The 15,615-nt window shown below is 41.6% G+C and overlaps 1 long non-coding RNA gene across 1 annotated transcript; it reads right to left on the reverse strand.

Annotated features, from left to right (window-relative positions):
• Positions 1-3,001: 3,001 nt before the first annotated feature.
• On the reverse strand, positions 3,002-3,925 carry LOC147421983 (uncharacterized). Its single transcript, XR_015186803.1, has 2 exons — positions 3,307-3,925; positions 3,002-3,206 (listed from the first exon to the last, which is right to left on the reverse strand). It is a non-coding gene; the product is annotated as an uncharacterized LOC147421983 (long non-coding RNA).
• Between the last annotated feature and the right edge of the window lie 11,690 nt (positions 3,926-15,615).

Raw genomic sequence — 15,615 nt, forward strand, 5'->3', positions numbered from 1 at the left:
TAGGTCTATGCACTATAAAAATGCTCCTGATGGGTTCTGATGGAAATCTGATGATCATGCTGTGTGCAACCAGAGGATATGCATCTAATCTAAGTGTCTAGACATGCACGGTCTGCGAACACTCACAAAAGTGCCATATCACTTCCTATTCTAGACTGACTTGACTGAACTGAACCCTAGTCATGTTGTAGCTTGTCCACGTACACATAGGGTTAGATGTGTCACATGACACTTCACCCTGTATCGGCGGAGTACAGCAGTTTGCTACACTGCTCATGACGGCATCTTTCCACAGAGATTTCTTGGCAATCATGACACCCTAGACTGTTGCTACACTCATGGAGTATTCGTATTCTTCAGTGAACATCGCAGCAAACATCTTTATCATTTGCCTCACATCTTCGGCTTCACACGGTTTGTTCAGCATCAGGTGCTGAGAGGGGATGTTAGACTTACACCACTCTGCTGCTTCACACATCTAGGGCATGCATGTACGGTTAGTGTGTCTCCAGGCTGGCCATCCTTTGCATATGCATTTTGACTGTAATGTCCAGCCGCCCTCATATTTCATTTATTTCTTGTTGGGTCGTGGGGGATTTTTCCAGGCATTGCCCTACCTCCCCTTAGGCACCTATTTATAGGGCCAAGAGGTACCCACTTCCATCATATTGATTGTACTGAGGGTCTTCTGCTTATAGTAGTCATGGGGGCTGATCGCCCCCTCTTCACCATATCTTACGTTTGTGTTCTACTGCCTCTCTTTCTCCTCTTCTCTCTCACTCTTCCGCAAACATGCACTCTCACAACGGTTAATGATGGACATGATGATGTGGCAAGATCAGGCTTGACAACAACAATGTGTGGAAGCTCTCCAACGTAGAGCAACAACTAGCGATTGAGGCCGAGGGTTTTAGACAGAAGCATGAGGCGGATGCCAAGGTTCGAAGATGGGAGCATGAGACTGAGGTCAAGACTCAAAGAAGGGAGCGCAAGGCAGAGGTGATCGAAAGCAAGAGCGCAAGGTCATATGTGATCTCATCTCCACTCTTGCTTGTCGATCCTGTCAATACCACAATGTCAAGCCAGATTAAGAGAAGCTTATGCCAAGACCATTGTGGAGTCTACATATAGTATCAACAAACCAATTCAGGAGAAGATCCATGTCAATAAGTATGACTATAAGATAGATGTCATTCTGATCTCCTCATAGTTGCATCAATTCAATTCTTGTTTAATTGTTGTGAAAAAGTTAAAATATCATAAGATTCTCCTAGCCTCAATGCATCTCATGGATGATGCTATCACTTGGAAGGATGAGTGGGTGGAAAATAAGTTAAAACGCTCATTAAGCGACCAATGAAGATCTCTTGGATGAGCCTCTCAACTTAGCTCGGAGGAGTTCTAAGAGGATCTCACAACTATGTCCAAGGAAACATATCTGTTCAACACCCATGTCATATGCATCACCAGTTGGTGAGATGCGCTAAGAACTGTGCCAGAAACCTAATGCGTGCACATTAAACTTACTAGATCGTACTTCATTTCCTCGATGGCCATTTTTCACAAAGTGATGACGTAGAAATTCCATTTAAGGAGACCTATTTTAGAGTGCTTGAAGTGACTGAACAAAGTGAAAACGACAAAACCATTAAAAAATGATGACCTGACATATGTATGGACGTTCTCGATTTTGCACCGCAAATCGCAGAGCTGTACAAACATGCACACATTTTTTAGAACAGCCCTCTGGGCAGCAGCTTTTGCTATAGGATGCTTTTGAGGACTAAGTTTTTCATATGAGGTCAAGGACCTTTACATACAAGCCTGGGGGCTCTCTCTGGCATTCTTGGGTGTGTAAAAGACTCAGGGAGGGGAGGGAGGGGGGTCATTATGTATATCACGTACGTCCAAGGAATATTAATAAAACTCCGTGTCTCTAAGTTTTTGACAAGTAAAACACACCCTTTTCCGATTCAATCTGTAATTTTTTTTCCCAATTTCATTTTTTAATACACTTTTGTATGTGAAAATGTGAGAAAAATTTAAATTTAATAACCCCTACTGTTGCACTCACGTGATAGTCACATAATTATTAATTGAACCCTCGAGGCAAAAGAAGAGGTAGAGCTCCCCGGAGGTTGTACCTTTGTCAAGCAATATACAAGAAATAAATATCAAAAGGGGCATCAAGGTTTTGGGATCAGTGATCTCGGGGTGGAACACCATCACTACGTGTGGATCTTCTCTCTCTCACTCTATTCAATTGTTTTGAAGTGCTAAAAGTCTATTTCACCCTCACTCCGTATGGATCTTGTCTACTGTATGGATCTTCTCTCTCTCGCTCTATTCAATTGTTTTGAAGTGCTAAAAGTTTGTTCCAGCCTATTGTTTTCAATTGGCACGTGGTGTCTTGCCATAACGCAGTTGGCATCAAAACTCGAGACCACTTTTTTCCCTATAAATAGACCACTTAGCCTCTCTCATTCCCTCATAAAATCTGTAGCACTACCCCTTCATTTTGCACAATGATCGCCCTCATATCTCCTTTTGGTGGTTTTGGCAAAGCGCAACTCATCCCTCTTGGTTGTGTTTTCAACCCATCATCACAAAACCTGTTTCTCTTTGGAAAATGTTTCAAAAATCTTACGTTTTTTAAAATTATGTTACTTTGAAGAGCAAAATTTTCACTTGTGCAGTTTTCATCTATTCTTTTGAAGTTTCAACTTTCAAGAGTGTGTCGCGAGTCCTCTTGCACCTAATTCACCTAATTTGTGTCTTACTTTGACATGTTGTGCAATGTGAATGATAACTTAAAGTCCATCTATATTTGTCAATGTTTATCTTGAAGTTGTTACGAAACCTCTTAGATGGCATTTCAAGTATAGACCGAAACCTCTGAAACCCATTTTGAAATTTCTCGTTTCAAAACTCTCGCTACTACGCACATACGACATGTTCATAGATGCACAACAGCCCTCTCTCAAGGAGATAGAGATTAAAGTTACAACAAAGAAAGCATAAGCTCGATATTTTAAAAGCAAGATTGGAACTTCCATGCAGCAATATCCTCTTTCAAAAACATAATCGACTAGAGGAGTAGAAAAACATAAAAAGTATATCTATTCAAGACTTTGAAATTCTGGCAATTTCCAGACCATCCACTCGTCCGAGCATTGTTCTTTCCATCCAAAACTTTTCATTTTACCCTGCAACATGCAATTCACATTTGCACTCTCTCTCTCTCTCTCTCTCTCTCTCTCTCTCTCTCTCTCTCTCTCTCTCTCTCTCTCTCTCTCTCTCTCTCACCTCTTCCATCACAATCACAACTTCTCCTTCTGTGGGAGGCACCTCCCACAGAATGTCTCCTCCATCTCGTAAGTAGGCCTCAAGACGATAAGTATCTGCATCACAATCATAGACGCTTTCTCCTCTTATGAATGATAGCTCGATATATCCCTCGAGCTTAAAAATTGCATCACTAATTGCTGCCTTGACTGATTCTCCCTCCGAAGCACACACAGACCTGCGACCAATCATTGCAATGTATCCTCCTCCTCCTTGAGGACGAGCTTTGAAAGGGAACTGAAACTCGAGGTCTGTGCAACTCTGCTTCTACGGTGGTGATAGTTGGACGGACAGTGGAATATCGTCCATATCGTCAGCCGTGCATCTTCTCAATCTAAGATACACCATCGCTAAGATCGACACTGTTTACTTTTACTGTCGGATAGATCTTTAAAAGTCTCTTGTGAAAGGAAAGCGGATGAAAGTTATTCACGCAAGGCTGGATTAGAGCTACTTTGACATAATATCTGATAAAGTAGTCAGGATGAGGGCAAGGTATTTTGATTTGAGTAATTAAAGGCCCATGTGTAGATCCAACACATGGTTTGGATGGACAATAAATTTAGTATGGAAAGAAGTAGCGACCAACCGACTAGCGACCAACCGACTGCAAAGACATTCCACTCAAAGCAACTAGCATGATGTGGTTACCTTGCTTGCAATTGATTATTGATTTTCCTTATAGTTGTGAAGTTTGCCAATATATTTGTACTTGATGGAATTTATCTATGCTCCTTGGGGTTCTTATTATATGTGGCCAATGAAGCAACGGATGTTGAAGAGGTTAATCAGAATGCCTAAATTATTGATCACTATGTAAAATGCTTAAACAAGAGCAACAAAGTATGAGTTGGGTATTTGGATATCAAAAACTACTTACCTAGAAAGCGCCTAGGGACACCTCATTAAGTTCATCATTTTGAGTCACAAAATCAATATAGCCATTATCTTGAACATAATAATGAACTAAAAATAAGACAAACAATAACACAAATAAATAACTTCTATTGCATTTGCATCTTATAATATTATAGCTTGGTTATGCATAAAATGGAAGAAGGAGGTATATCCAAAACAAAAGGACATCATATGATTATGAGTGCTCTTCAAAGTGTTCCTTGCCCTTGTCTTTTTTCCACTCCTTGGTCGTGAGAAAAAGAAAATATTTCTTTATATGCATGTTTGATATGCAATGAAGGCATGAATTTCTTTTGTTGGATTGCTCAAATTCTATTGCATAGAGACAACGTCTAGGCCCTTTGGCCTCCTTGGCAAACTATATGTCTAAAACAAGGCCTCTCCATTTGGGTGGCCCACATGCAAATGATTCTCATTTGCATCATGAGACAAACCTTCCAAAATAGCATCTTACAAAATCTTTGGATTGAATGAGTAAGTGTAGTCTTTATATTTTGATGTAGACCTCAAAGGCAACCTTGAACTTTTTGAAAGTGGTCCAATTCATCAAGATTGATGGTAATCTCCATGTACTTGGGGATATGGCTGTTGAGAGAAGAATAGTGCATGTGGGGATTGCCCCACTTGTAAATGTTACCATATACATGTGGTAGTGACGTGTGTGAACACACTAGGACCGCTGGGGCATTTTTTCCCTCTTTAGAAGGTTTTTTCCTCCGTGCATTGTATATACGCCAATCACTCTAGGGCTATCCATCTTTCCATTGCACACTAAGTAACACACTCTCTATTGTGTGCCTTGATCTTCCTTCGTCTTCTCCAAGCTCTGTGCATTTCTCTACAACCCTAATTCCAACAATTGGTATCAGAGTAGGTTACGTCCTCCCGGGCTTAGTCGCCAGCTGCTTCAACACACGCCTACTCACTTTCTCCGATTACAGTGAGGTTTGGCGAGCGTTCGCAAGTCGACAAATATTGCTAGTACTTGGAGACTTATGATCCAAGGAAATCCAGAAGTTGTCAAGTTTGATGCATTATGCACATTGCTGTTGCAAGAGTCACTTTCCAGAAAAACAGGACTAGACAGCACGGAGTTGAACAGGCATTTATTGCTTCTCAAAGAAAGGGTGGTAACAGCAATGCAGCCGCTTCTTATGGTTCTACTGCGAGTGGCAAAACTTATGGTTCTTCTCAAAGAAAGGGTGGTAACAGCAATGCAGCCACTTCTTATGGTTTTGCTGCGAGTGGCAAAACTTATGTTCCTAATGCTTCTGCTGGCAGCACTTCGTCTGAAAATTATGGTGATAAGGGAAAAAAGAAGATGCGTTGCCATTATTGTAAACCTAATGATCACTTGATCAAGCAGTGTCCTAATTTGAAGGCCAAAGAGGCTACGAAGAAAGAGGGTGGTTCCACTGCAAATGCTGGTTCCACTACAAATGCAACCTTTTGTTGAGTCTTCTGTGAAAGGAGACTGTGATGCTGATGTCGATGCAGAATGGGTAGAGTGCACTTACAATCCTGTTGTCCATGATGCATGTTGTTCAGTTGCTGCAGATTCACATGTGTGGTATTTCGATGGTGGTGCTACAAAGCACAGTACCTCACATCATGAATTGTTCACCTTTCTCGAGTCTGTCCCTCATGGGAATTCTGTCACTTGTGCCAACAATGCCTCTTATACGGTTCAGGGAGTTGGAAAGATTGCGCTTACTTCTGCTAATGGCAGTTCCTTCACACCTATTGATGCACTTTATGTACCTGGGATCAAGAAGAATCTTTTGCTTGTATCTGCACTTGCTAGACTTGGACTTGTAGTCAAATTTGTGGATGACAGATGTACAGTTCATGATCTCAGTTTTGGTGATGAAATCGTTGCATCTGGGCTTTTGTGTTGTGGACTATATAAGCTCACTTGTATGACAAGTGTGGACAAAATTTTCCAAATGCAGCTGCAGATTCAAGGGCTATTTCATATGTAAAACTTTGGCATGCACATTTTGGTCATCTGAATTTTTCCAGTTTGCTGCGTTTGAAGGAATCTGATATGGTTGCTTCTTTGCCGCTTCTTGAAGCACCTGTCAAACATGTTTGTGAAGGCTGTATTTTGGGTAAGATGCAGCATTCTAAGTTTCCTAAGGTTGGTTCAGTTCGGGCCACATGCAGGTTGCAGCTTGTGCATAGTGATGTTTCTGGGCCCATGCAAACTCCGTCCTTGGGCAATTACCTGTACTTCATGACTTTCATTGATGACTACTCCAAGCATGCATGGGTATTTCTGCTTAAAGCGAAGTCCGAAGTTTTTATGTGCTTCAAACAATTTTTGGCTATGGCTGAAAATGTCTCAAAACGTACTATGGGCACCCTCCGTTCCGATCGAGGGGGGGAGTATATATCTCAGGAATTCAATGCATTTCTGGCTAGTCGTGGGATAAAACACCAATGTACAGTGCCTCATACACCTCAGCAAAATGGTGTTGCTGAGAGGAAAAACAGGTCACTTATGGAAATGGCACGATGTATGGTCAAAATTCAAGCTTTGCCGCATTCTTTTTGACTTGAGGCCATCATGTATGCCACTTATGTACTAAACGGGTTTTCTATGAAAGCTTTGCAGTCTATTACTCCATATGAAGCATGGCATGATAGAAAGCCTTCTATTGAGCACATGCGTGTTTTTGGTTGTTTGGCATATGCTTTGGTGCCACAAACACAGCGCAAAAAATTGAATGATAAGACTGTCAAATGTATTTTTCTTGGTTATAGTGCTGAAAGCAAAGGTTATAGGTTGTATCATCCGCAAACAAAACGTGTTCTAGTTTCACGGGATGTAGTGTTTGTGGAAGATTCTGTTTAGCCCTTGTTGTCATGTACTAGAGACAGTAATGTAAGCTCACACGACATTTATGACACTTTGTTGCCTCTTTTCAGTGGTGGAACTTCGAATGTAAATTCCAATGAGACAAATGTACAGCCTATGGGGGTTTTTGAAAATGTTACAGATCAGCCTATTACTGATGCAGATGTACATGATGTACTTGATGAGGAAAGGGCTGAAAATGAGCAAGCTAGAGGTATGCCAAAATGATTGGTGCATACATTGCGTTATAGTAAATTGGATGCATCTTTGTCTAGTCGTCCTCGTTCAGGCTCTCGCCATGCATCTTATGCATCAAATTGTTATGCTTTGGTTGTGTCTAGCTTACATGATGTTGAGGAGCCTCTGTCTTTTGATGAAGCACAGAATTTAAAAAATTGGATGGCTGCCATGCAATCAAAATATGATCCACTTATAGAAAATGGCACGTGGACTTTATGTGATTTGCCTCCTGGCAAAAAGGCCATTGGTACAAAGTCGGTTTACAAGTTGAAACGCAAGCCGGATGGTGAGATCAATTGCCATAAGGATCGACTTGTTGCAAAGGGTTATGCACAACAAAAAGGCATAGATTATGAAGAGACCTTTGCTCCCACTTGTCGTATGACTACTGTGCATTTTCTATGTGAATTGGCAGCTCATTTTGGTTGGGATGTACATCAATCAGACATTGTTACTACTTTCTTGAATGGTGACATATTTGAGGAAGTTTATGTAATGCAGCCTCGCGGTTTTGTCAAGAAAGGACAAGAGGACAAAGTGTGCAAATGTAACAAGGCTTTGTATGGGTTGAAGCAATCTCCTCGTGCTTGGTATGAGAAAGCGGACACTCGTTTGGTCAAACAAGGCTTTCGTAACTGTCCAACAGAAAGCACATTGTATGTAAAGTGTGAGGATCATGTACTTCTCATTGTGGTTCTTTATGTAGATGATTTGCTGATCACTGGACCAAATGAGGGACATATTGCTGAATTTAAGGCTGATTTGAAATGTTACTTTCAAGATGAAAGATTTGGGGTAGTTGCATCATTATTTGGGCATACAGTTTAAGCAGTGTGATGGTGATATTGCCTTGTCTCAGAAAAGTTACATAGAGACATTGCTATGTAAGTTTGGACTTGAGGATTGCAAACCTATTGCCACTCCATGGTCTACATGATGCTGACAATCCTGCTGATGTCACTCTTTCCCAAACTACTCTTGGCTGCCTCATTTATGTATGCAACATCTCGAGGCCAGATATTCAGTTTGCAGTCTCACAGGTCAGCAGATTTATGCATAGCCCAGGGTCTAAGAATTGGTAGGCTGTCAAGAGGATCTTTCGCTACCTTGGTGGCACTTTACATCTTGGCTTGTTTTATCCCAAGGGGGGATCATTGCGGCCAGATTTACATGCTTTTTCGGACTCGGATTGGGCTGGTTGTTTTGACATGCGAGTGTCCACAAGTGGTTTTTGTTTCATGCTTGGCAGTTCATGTATATCATGGTTGAGCAAGAAGCAACCTATTGTGGCCACTTCGAGTTGTGAGGCTGAGTACAGGGCAGTCTTCACAGCTACGGTGGAGTGAGTATGGCTCAAACGCCTTATGGCTGATTTGGGTGTTGGACAGGACACTGCCAACACTATCTACACTGACAGTCAGAGTGCATTGGCAGTTGCGAGGAACCCAGTTTTTCATGCTCGCACAAAGCACATTGAGGTGCATTACCACTACGTCAGGGAGAGGCTCTCAGTAGGAAAGATCATCTTGGCTTATGTGCCAAGACAGGACAACCTTGCAGATCTTTTCACAAAGGCATTGTCTTGTGAGAAGCTCGAAGCTTTCCGCAAAGCTTTGGGCTTACTCCCCTTTGTGGACTGATCGTATCCTCAGGGCATGGCACTTCTCTTTACTCATGTGCCAGCTCTCGTTCACCGCATCACTCCAAGGGGGATTTGTTACTGTATACATGTGGTAGTGATGTGTGTGAACACACTAGGACCGTCGGGGTATTTTTTCCCTCTTTAGGAGGTTTTTTTCCCCGTGCATTGTATATATGCCCATCACTCTAGGGCTATCCATCTTTCCATTTCACACTAAGTAACACACTCTCTATTGTGTGCCTTGAGCTTCCTTCATCTTCTCCAAGCTGTGTGCGTTTCTCTACAACCCTAATTCCAACAAAAAAAGAAGGAGAGAGCTTCATCTCTTGCCAGCATACATGCACACAATAGAGAGAGGATACAAAGGGGATGGAGGCTAAAGTTTCTTCGTCTTCTTTATTATTCAAAACGATAAGAAATTCTCCAAACCATAAGAAGGAGAATACAACATAAAGGGATAATATGTTGTAGAGAAATTCAATGTGCTTTGTCCTTGCATGGAGGATTTGGGTATGTGCCAACTATATGTTTGTAAGGTTTTCATAATAAATGACAATGGCCTTTGAAGTTATATTCCCAACTCTCCAAGTAGCACATTTTCAACCATGCGACCTCACGTGCTACCATTTCACCCCATGTACTAAGCCTCTACTTTCAAGAAGAAAATCATAGGTTGCTTCTTGCTGTCTAGTGTGATAACAACATGCCCAAGGAAACACCTGAACCCAATTGGTAGATTGACGATCTGCTAACTTCGAGCCCAATTTTCTCATGTGTAACCATAGAACTGCAAATCTAGGTTGTTCGCCTCATAAAAGAGTATATAGTTTAATGTAGCACTCACATAGGGCAATATTCACCTCAGTGCATCCAATCATGGCTTCTTGGGAATCTTTATGAACTTGGTCTCTATGAGGCCCTAGCCCCTGGGCATGACCTTAGATTGAGATTGCACATTTTAGGTATATTGATCTACTTGACAACTACCAAATCTTTGTACTTAGACGTGGAATAATTATTTGCTCATAGAAAAGACTAAACGTTGTGAAATTTGGTTTTCTAATTTGTAGTGACACTCTTTGCTAGAATCTACCTTGGGTGTGTGTTTACCAACTTAAACAATCAAACCGCTAGGATACAACTCTCAATCGATCTTCTTTGGAATCTTCAAATTGTTGTGGAACAAATTTTTGTAAATTTGATTTTTTTTTTAAATTGATGAATTTACTAAACAAACTAGAGTTTTATTTGCTATGGCCTCTTTCAATTTCTCCTCACACTAAAGAGGTTGTCTATCCTTCAAGGGCTTGATCCCATGTGTATGCCTCTTTGGTAGGGCAGTTGGCTTCAAAATACTTCAAACAAAAAACAAGGGCACTCTTCATGTAAAAAGAAGCATGGCCATGGAGTTGTGTTGGGGGGGGGGGGGGGGGGGGGGAGAGAAATGAAATGAAATGTTATATTAACGTCTTCAAAAGGCCAGAATGACCTATGAGACGAAACTGATACAAAAGTGGTGAATCTGATACATTGTCTGGGTACCTTAGTACCAAAGTACTAAGTGTGAAAAGTGTGCAAGTGTGAAAATAAATGTGAAAAACTAAATACAAAGTATTAAATAAACTTCTTAGGAGCATTCTGGGTGTCTGGCTAGAATGCTTCTAATCCTTTGTTGTAGTCTCCTCCGGTGAAGTGTGCTTCTACATCTCGATCATGGTTGTCTCGATTTCCTAAGCTCAATCGCCCTTTCAATGAGGGTGCCTTTGGTATGAATGTGGGTACTCCTTTGTATTGGTTGCTGGCCTCTTGCTTCTCCTTCCACTTCTACTTCTCTCGATCCGAAGAAATTTGTGATCTGCCTCTGAGGCTGTAGTACTCTTTGTCTTCTCATTAGATTATCCTTGTGCCGATCTAGTTCCAGTAGGTACAAGCCTAAGCATCTTTGATCTTGCTATTGCATGACTCTATCTACAGGTCCAAAGCCTTCTTTAAATAGGCAATGGAAACGCCCACGTATCTCATAGTATACGGTGCAATGGCATATGTAGTGTAATTCTATCTCCGGCTCCATTCCGCATAACTTGCAAATTCTGCTCTCAGGTGGGATTCCCCTAAATCTGCCAAATTCAATTTCCAGCTGGTGTGAGGATGTACGAATCTGACCAATAGCACATCTCAAACCATGAGATAGGTGGGTATCCATATAGCTCGGGCGAATCACAAATCCATCTTCAGATAGCTGTAGGAAGTTTTCTTTGTAGTCGGCCATCTTCGTGCCCAATTATTGTGTAGGGTCTACCCATGTCCTCTTAGTATCCAACTGTATAAGATCCTGACGGATGATTTTATTAATCTCCATCCGTGTAATTGCCAGTGATGGAGCCGCAAGAGAGTATTGGAAGGGGGGTAATCTTTCCATACTGAACCCGTGTCTCTGAAACCACGAGGACAGTTGCGCATACCAGCATGATGTATCCCCTTGCATTGCTAATTGTCGAGAGGATTCGAGGGCCAGTCTAGTATATCGGCAATTATTTGTATCCCACAAACCATGTATAAAGGACACTGATCTGGTAAGAGCTTCAATTTCTATCGGAGGGGCAGCTAGTTCCGCTCAGGTAATCGCGTGTGGTACGGAGGCCTTGGCTCTAATCATTCGGGAAATCATAGATACCAAAGGTCTCTCCATTGACTTCCAATTATCCTGATCCACAGATGGTCCCCAAATCTGGACCCCATAAAGCATAGTCGAAGCCACCACAGTATCAAAGAGCCAAAGTTTTGTTCGTGGTTCCTGAAACTGCACTTGTGAACACATCCTCTCCAACCCTCCCAAGGCCGCAGAGGCTCTGGACAATCTAGCATCCGCTGCTTTCTTAAGAGTAAACTTCGATCCTACAAATACCACACCAAGGTATGTGTATGCATTTGTGTACTCTACTGTAACCTGGCCATATGCAAATGTAGGTGCCAATCTCCTAATCCACTGCGGTGTGGTGTTAAACACCATAACTTTGGTTTTACCCAAGTTTACGGACAGTCCACTGTCCTCAGCGAATTTATGTAACGCATCTAGCTGCCTCTGCATTCCATCCGGTGATTCTGCTATCAATACAATATCATCTGCATACAACAACAAAGGGATCCATGACCCTGCAAGTTGAGCACCTCTGTTACCCTCTCTATCAATGTAATCTGATACCTCATCTATGTACATACCAAATAAAGTCGGGGATAGTGGGCATCCCTACTTTACTCCAACGGTGGAATGCACAGTGTCGGAATCCCCTTCTGGAGTACGTACATAACCAGTTACTAACCGGTATAACGCCATGATCCCCCAAATAATCTCTTTGGGGACCCCTAACTTTTGCATCCTGCGCATCAATCTGGCCCTTGGTACTGTATCAAAAGCTTTCCGAAAATCCACAAAGCAACAATACATCCTTCTCCCGCTTGCTCTTCCTTCCTCAATAATGGCTCTGAGCGTAAGAATATGATCTAAAGTGGAATAACCCCTCCTGAATCCAGCTTGTCCTGTTGCCCTTATGCCCTCATTCTCTGCCCATCTACTCAATTTTTGTTCAAGAATGGATGCGTACAGTCGGGCCAATGTGTGACCTACCATAATGGTACGGTAGTTCTCGGGTATCATAGGATCCCCTAACTTGAAAATAGGTACGATAGTAGATAATTTCCAAGATTCAGGTAATCCTTCACACATGACCCGATTAAACAGACGAGCAAGGACTTCTGAAAGTAGATCCCTTGCATGGATCAGATGTTCTGCTACTAAACCCTCATGATCATATGCTCTTCTTGTCTTCATCTTATCAATGGATTTTTCCACCATTTCCGTAGTAAAGAAAGTACTCGTAGCAGGGCATGGCTCTAGCGGATCTGGTAATGGAGGCTGTCCAGATACCGTATATAATTATGTTACATATTGACCCCAAATCTTAGGAGAAGTAATTGTCGGAGGTGATGAGTGCTCGTGAAATAAACACCAGGCCTCATGTGAGTCCTGACTCAAGAAGAGCTGATATAAATCCTTCTCCAGTTTGACTAAAAATGCCCTTTTCTTGCGACGTACTATACACCGAAGAGCAATCCGAGACTTCTTATATGTGATGATCCCAAGTGCAAGCTCTTTCTGGACCTGGGTTCTCGTCTCTCTGCATTCCTCGCCATACCAACTGTTTTGAAGCATGTTCCCAGATCCTCTCATCTGATCAGGTTGAGTATGTGGGTATGCCTTTTGTGCTGCTCCATGTAGTATCTCTGTTAGCTGAGAAGTAATCTCCTCTACAATATATACTGGCTTGACTGCCCACATCCTATTATAGATCTTTTCCACATAGACTGAATCAGTCTCTAGCGTGAAAGTATATCTTGTGTGTGTCTTCTTCCTTTGTACTTGAGAGAGAGAGAGAGAGAGAGAGAGAGAGAGAGAGAGAGAGAGAGAGAGAGAGAGAGAGAGAGAGAGAGAGAGAGAGAGAGAGAGAGAGAGAGAGAGAGAGAGAGTTATGCATGTGTTTCTCTATAGCAACCTCCAATAATGATGATGCAGAAGTGAGATTTCCTCCATTGCTTAGGGTGATGAGTCTTGATGCTATTGCTATCACCAATTGTGTTACTCACTTCCCCTACCATTTTCTCCCAGCAAGGACTCACTGCCACCTCACCTTTCTTAGCTGAAACTATGGCATTGGTGCTAAAAATAGCACCAGTGGTCCTTCTTATGGTTTTAGAATTACTCTAAGCTCTGATACCACTGTGAGGCACTAGCCCATTTTCCCCTACCTTAGATTGGGATTGCACACATAATGCTCCTCCCATCCAGTCTCATACAGAGTCTCTTTATTGATGTGAATTAATGGAATAGAGAACCTCCAGAGGATCCTATTCCCCTAGTTTTGAGCCACATAACTTTTGTCTTGACAGTCTATAATTCATTCAAGTAACAACTAGGGAAATCAATAATCTTAACTTAGCTAACACCACCCTGCCTTGAGTACTATCGTAGAGAAACTAGTAAAGTTATTTCTCAAGTCCTTATACATGCATGTAAAAATAATTAATCCAACCATAAGGAAATTACCAAAAAGCGAGCAAAGAAATTTGAGCTTGGCAAAAAAAGCGAGCACTAAAATCAAGCAAGCATCTCTTCATTTTCAACTTAAACTAACTCATACATTTCGATTGGAAAAAACATAGATGAAGGAACCCTTGCACGTAGAAATATTGCACATAGTATTTTACTTTGAAGTAGTTGGCCGCTCAAAGGCCACATACCTAGAAAGGTGATAGGAAGATTATCAATGTGGTTAACACTCTTTGTAGCCTACATGGACGGTGTAAGAAAGACAAGGGAAGAAAATCAAGCGAGGCAAAAATTTGATCAAGCAACATAAAGTTGTGATCATTTTTGCAAGCACAAAAACCTAATATATGCCTTGTCAAGCTACTTGATGTAGAGTCTACCATGTTTACTTGATTAATTAGTATAGCATTGTATTAACTAGTATAGCAATGCATATTTGTTTCAAAGGAAATCCCAAGAAGTATAAACACCAAGCTTCTCCATTATAGAAGTCTCAACCAACACCATGTGAATCACTCATGAGAAAAGATAGTCATGTCAAAGTAGGGGGTTAACTATAAGTGATTGACTTGCCTTTCTCCCTTACAAGGAAGTCTAATTGAGATTATATGTTCATGTTCTTATATCAAAGGTTGCCACAAATAATTGGAGCTTGACCATCATGCTAGAGAGTTTCTTGCAAGAGCTTGCCACAAGGTATTGAAGCTTGACCATCAAAGGAGGCACAAGAACTGCAACCCCAACCACCCAAATCATCGAGTGCTAGAGTTGTGTGTACATGCCATTGCAATGACGTCCCATCGTGCCCCAACCTCGGGCCCTTCATGCACATCAGCAATATTGCCACATCCTAGGGACTTTAAGGAGATAAAGCTTTTCTAGAAGAGCACATTTTTGTGGATTTAAGATGGATGAGGCACATTTTGTAACGAAACATATTGTAGTTTATAATCAATGACTTCCCATCGCAGATTTATTTTCTTGATTGGGTTATGTAATTGCAATCTTTTTGTCGACTTTTATAGGTTTGTTGCTATCATTGATGTTTGATATTGTCTTAGAGGTATTTTGGGGGTAGCACACACCTCATAAAGCTTGCAACAAGCCCTCACTCTTTTTCTCTTTGCCCGGGGGACATGTAGGTGCACATCACGGGTTAGATGTTGACCAAGTTAGAAGGAAAAGCAAGTGTAGGTTAGGGTAGTGTAGGAGCTATATAGAGAAGGCCCTTGAATTCTTTTAATCAATTAAGAGGGGAATGAAAGGGACCCAAGCAAGCTTAAGCTTGCAATGTATTAAAATTTTGAGTGATGAAGTGGAAGAATATTTTAAATCTCAGTGTTATTTCATCTTGTTTCTGTGACGCAACTTCTCGCAAAGCTGTGTAGCTAGATCCCTAGCGCCCTTTTGGGAAATGAGCCCCATTAATTTATTTCCCTCGACAACTTAAGGTGTAGCGATCATCTGTAGAAAACTCTAGAGGTGTATCATAGAGTTTTCCGTGTA

Source organism: Adiantum capillus-veneris, chromosome 27 (assembly GCF_014529385.1).
Source record: "Adiantum capillus-veneris isolate H3 chromosome 27, ASM1452938v2, whole genome shotgun sequence".
Classification (NCBI taxonomy): Eukaryota; Viridiplantae; Streptophyta; class Polypodiopsida; order Polypodiales; family Pteridaceae; genus Adiantum; species Adiantum capillus-veneris.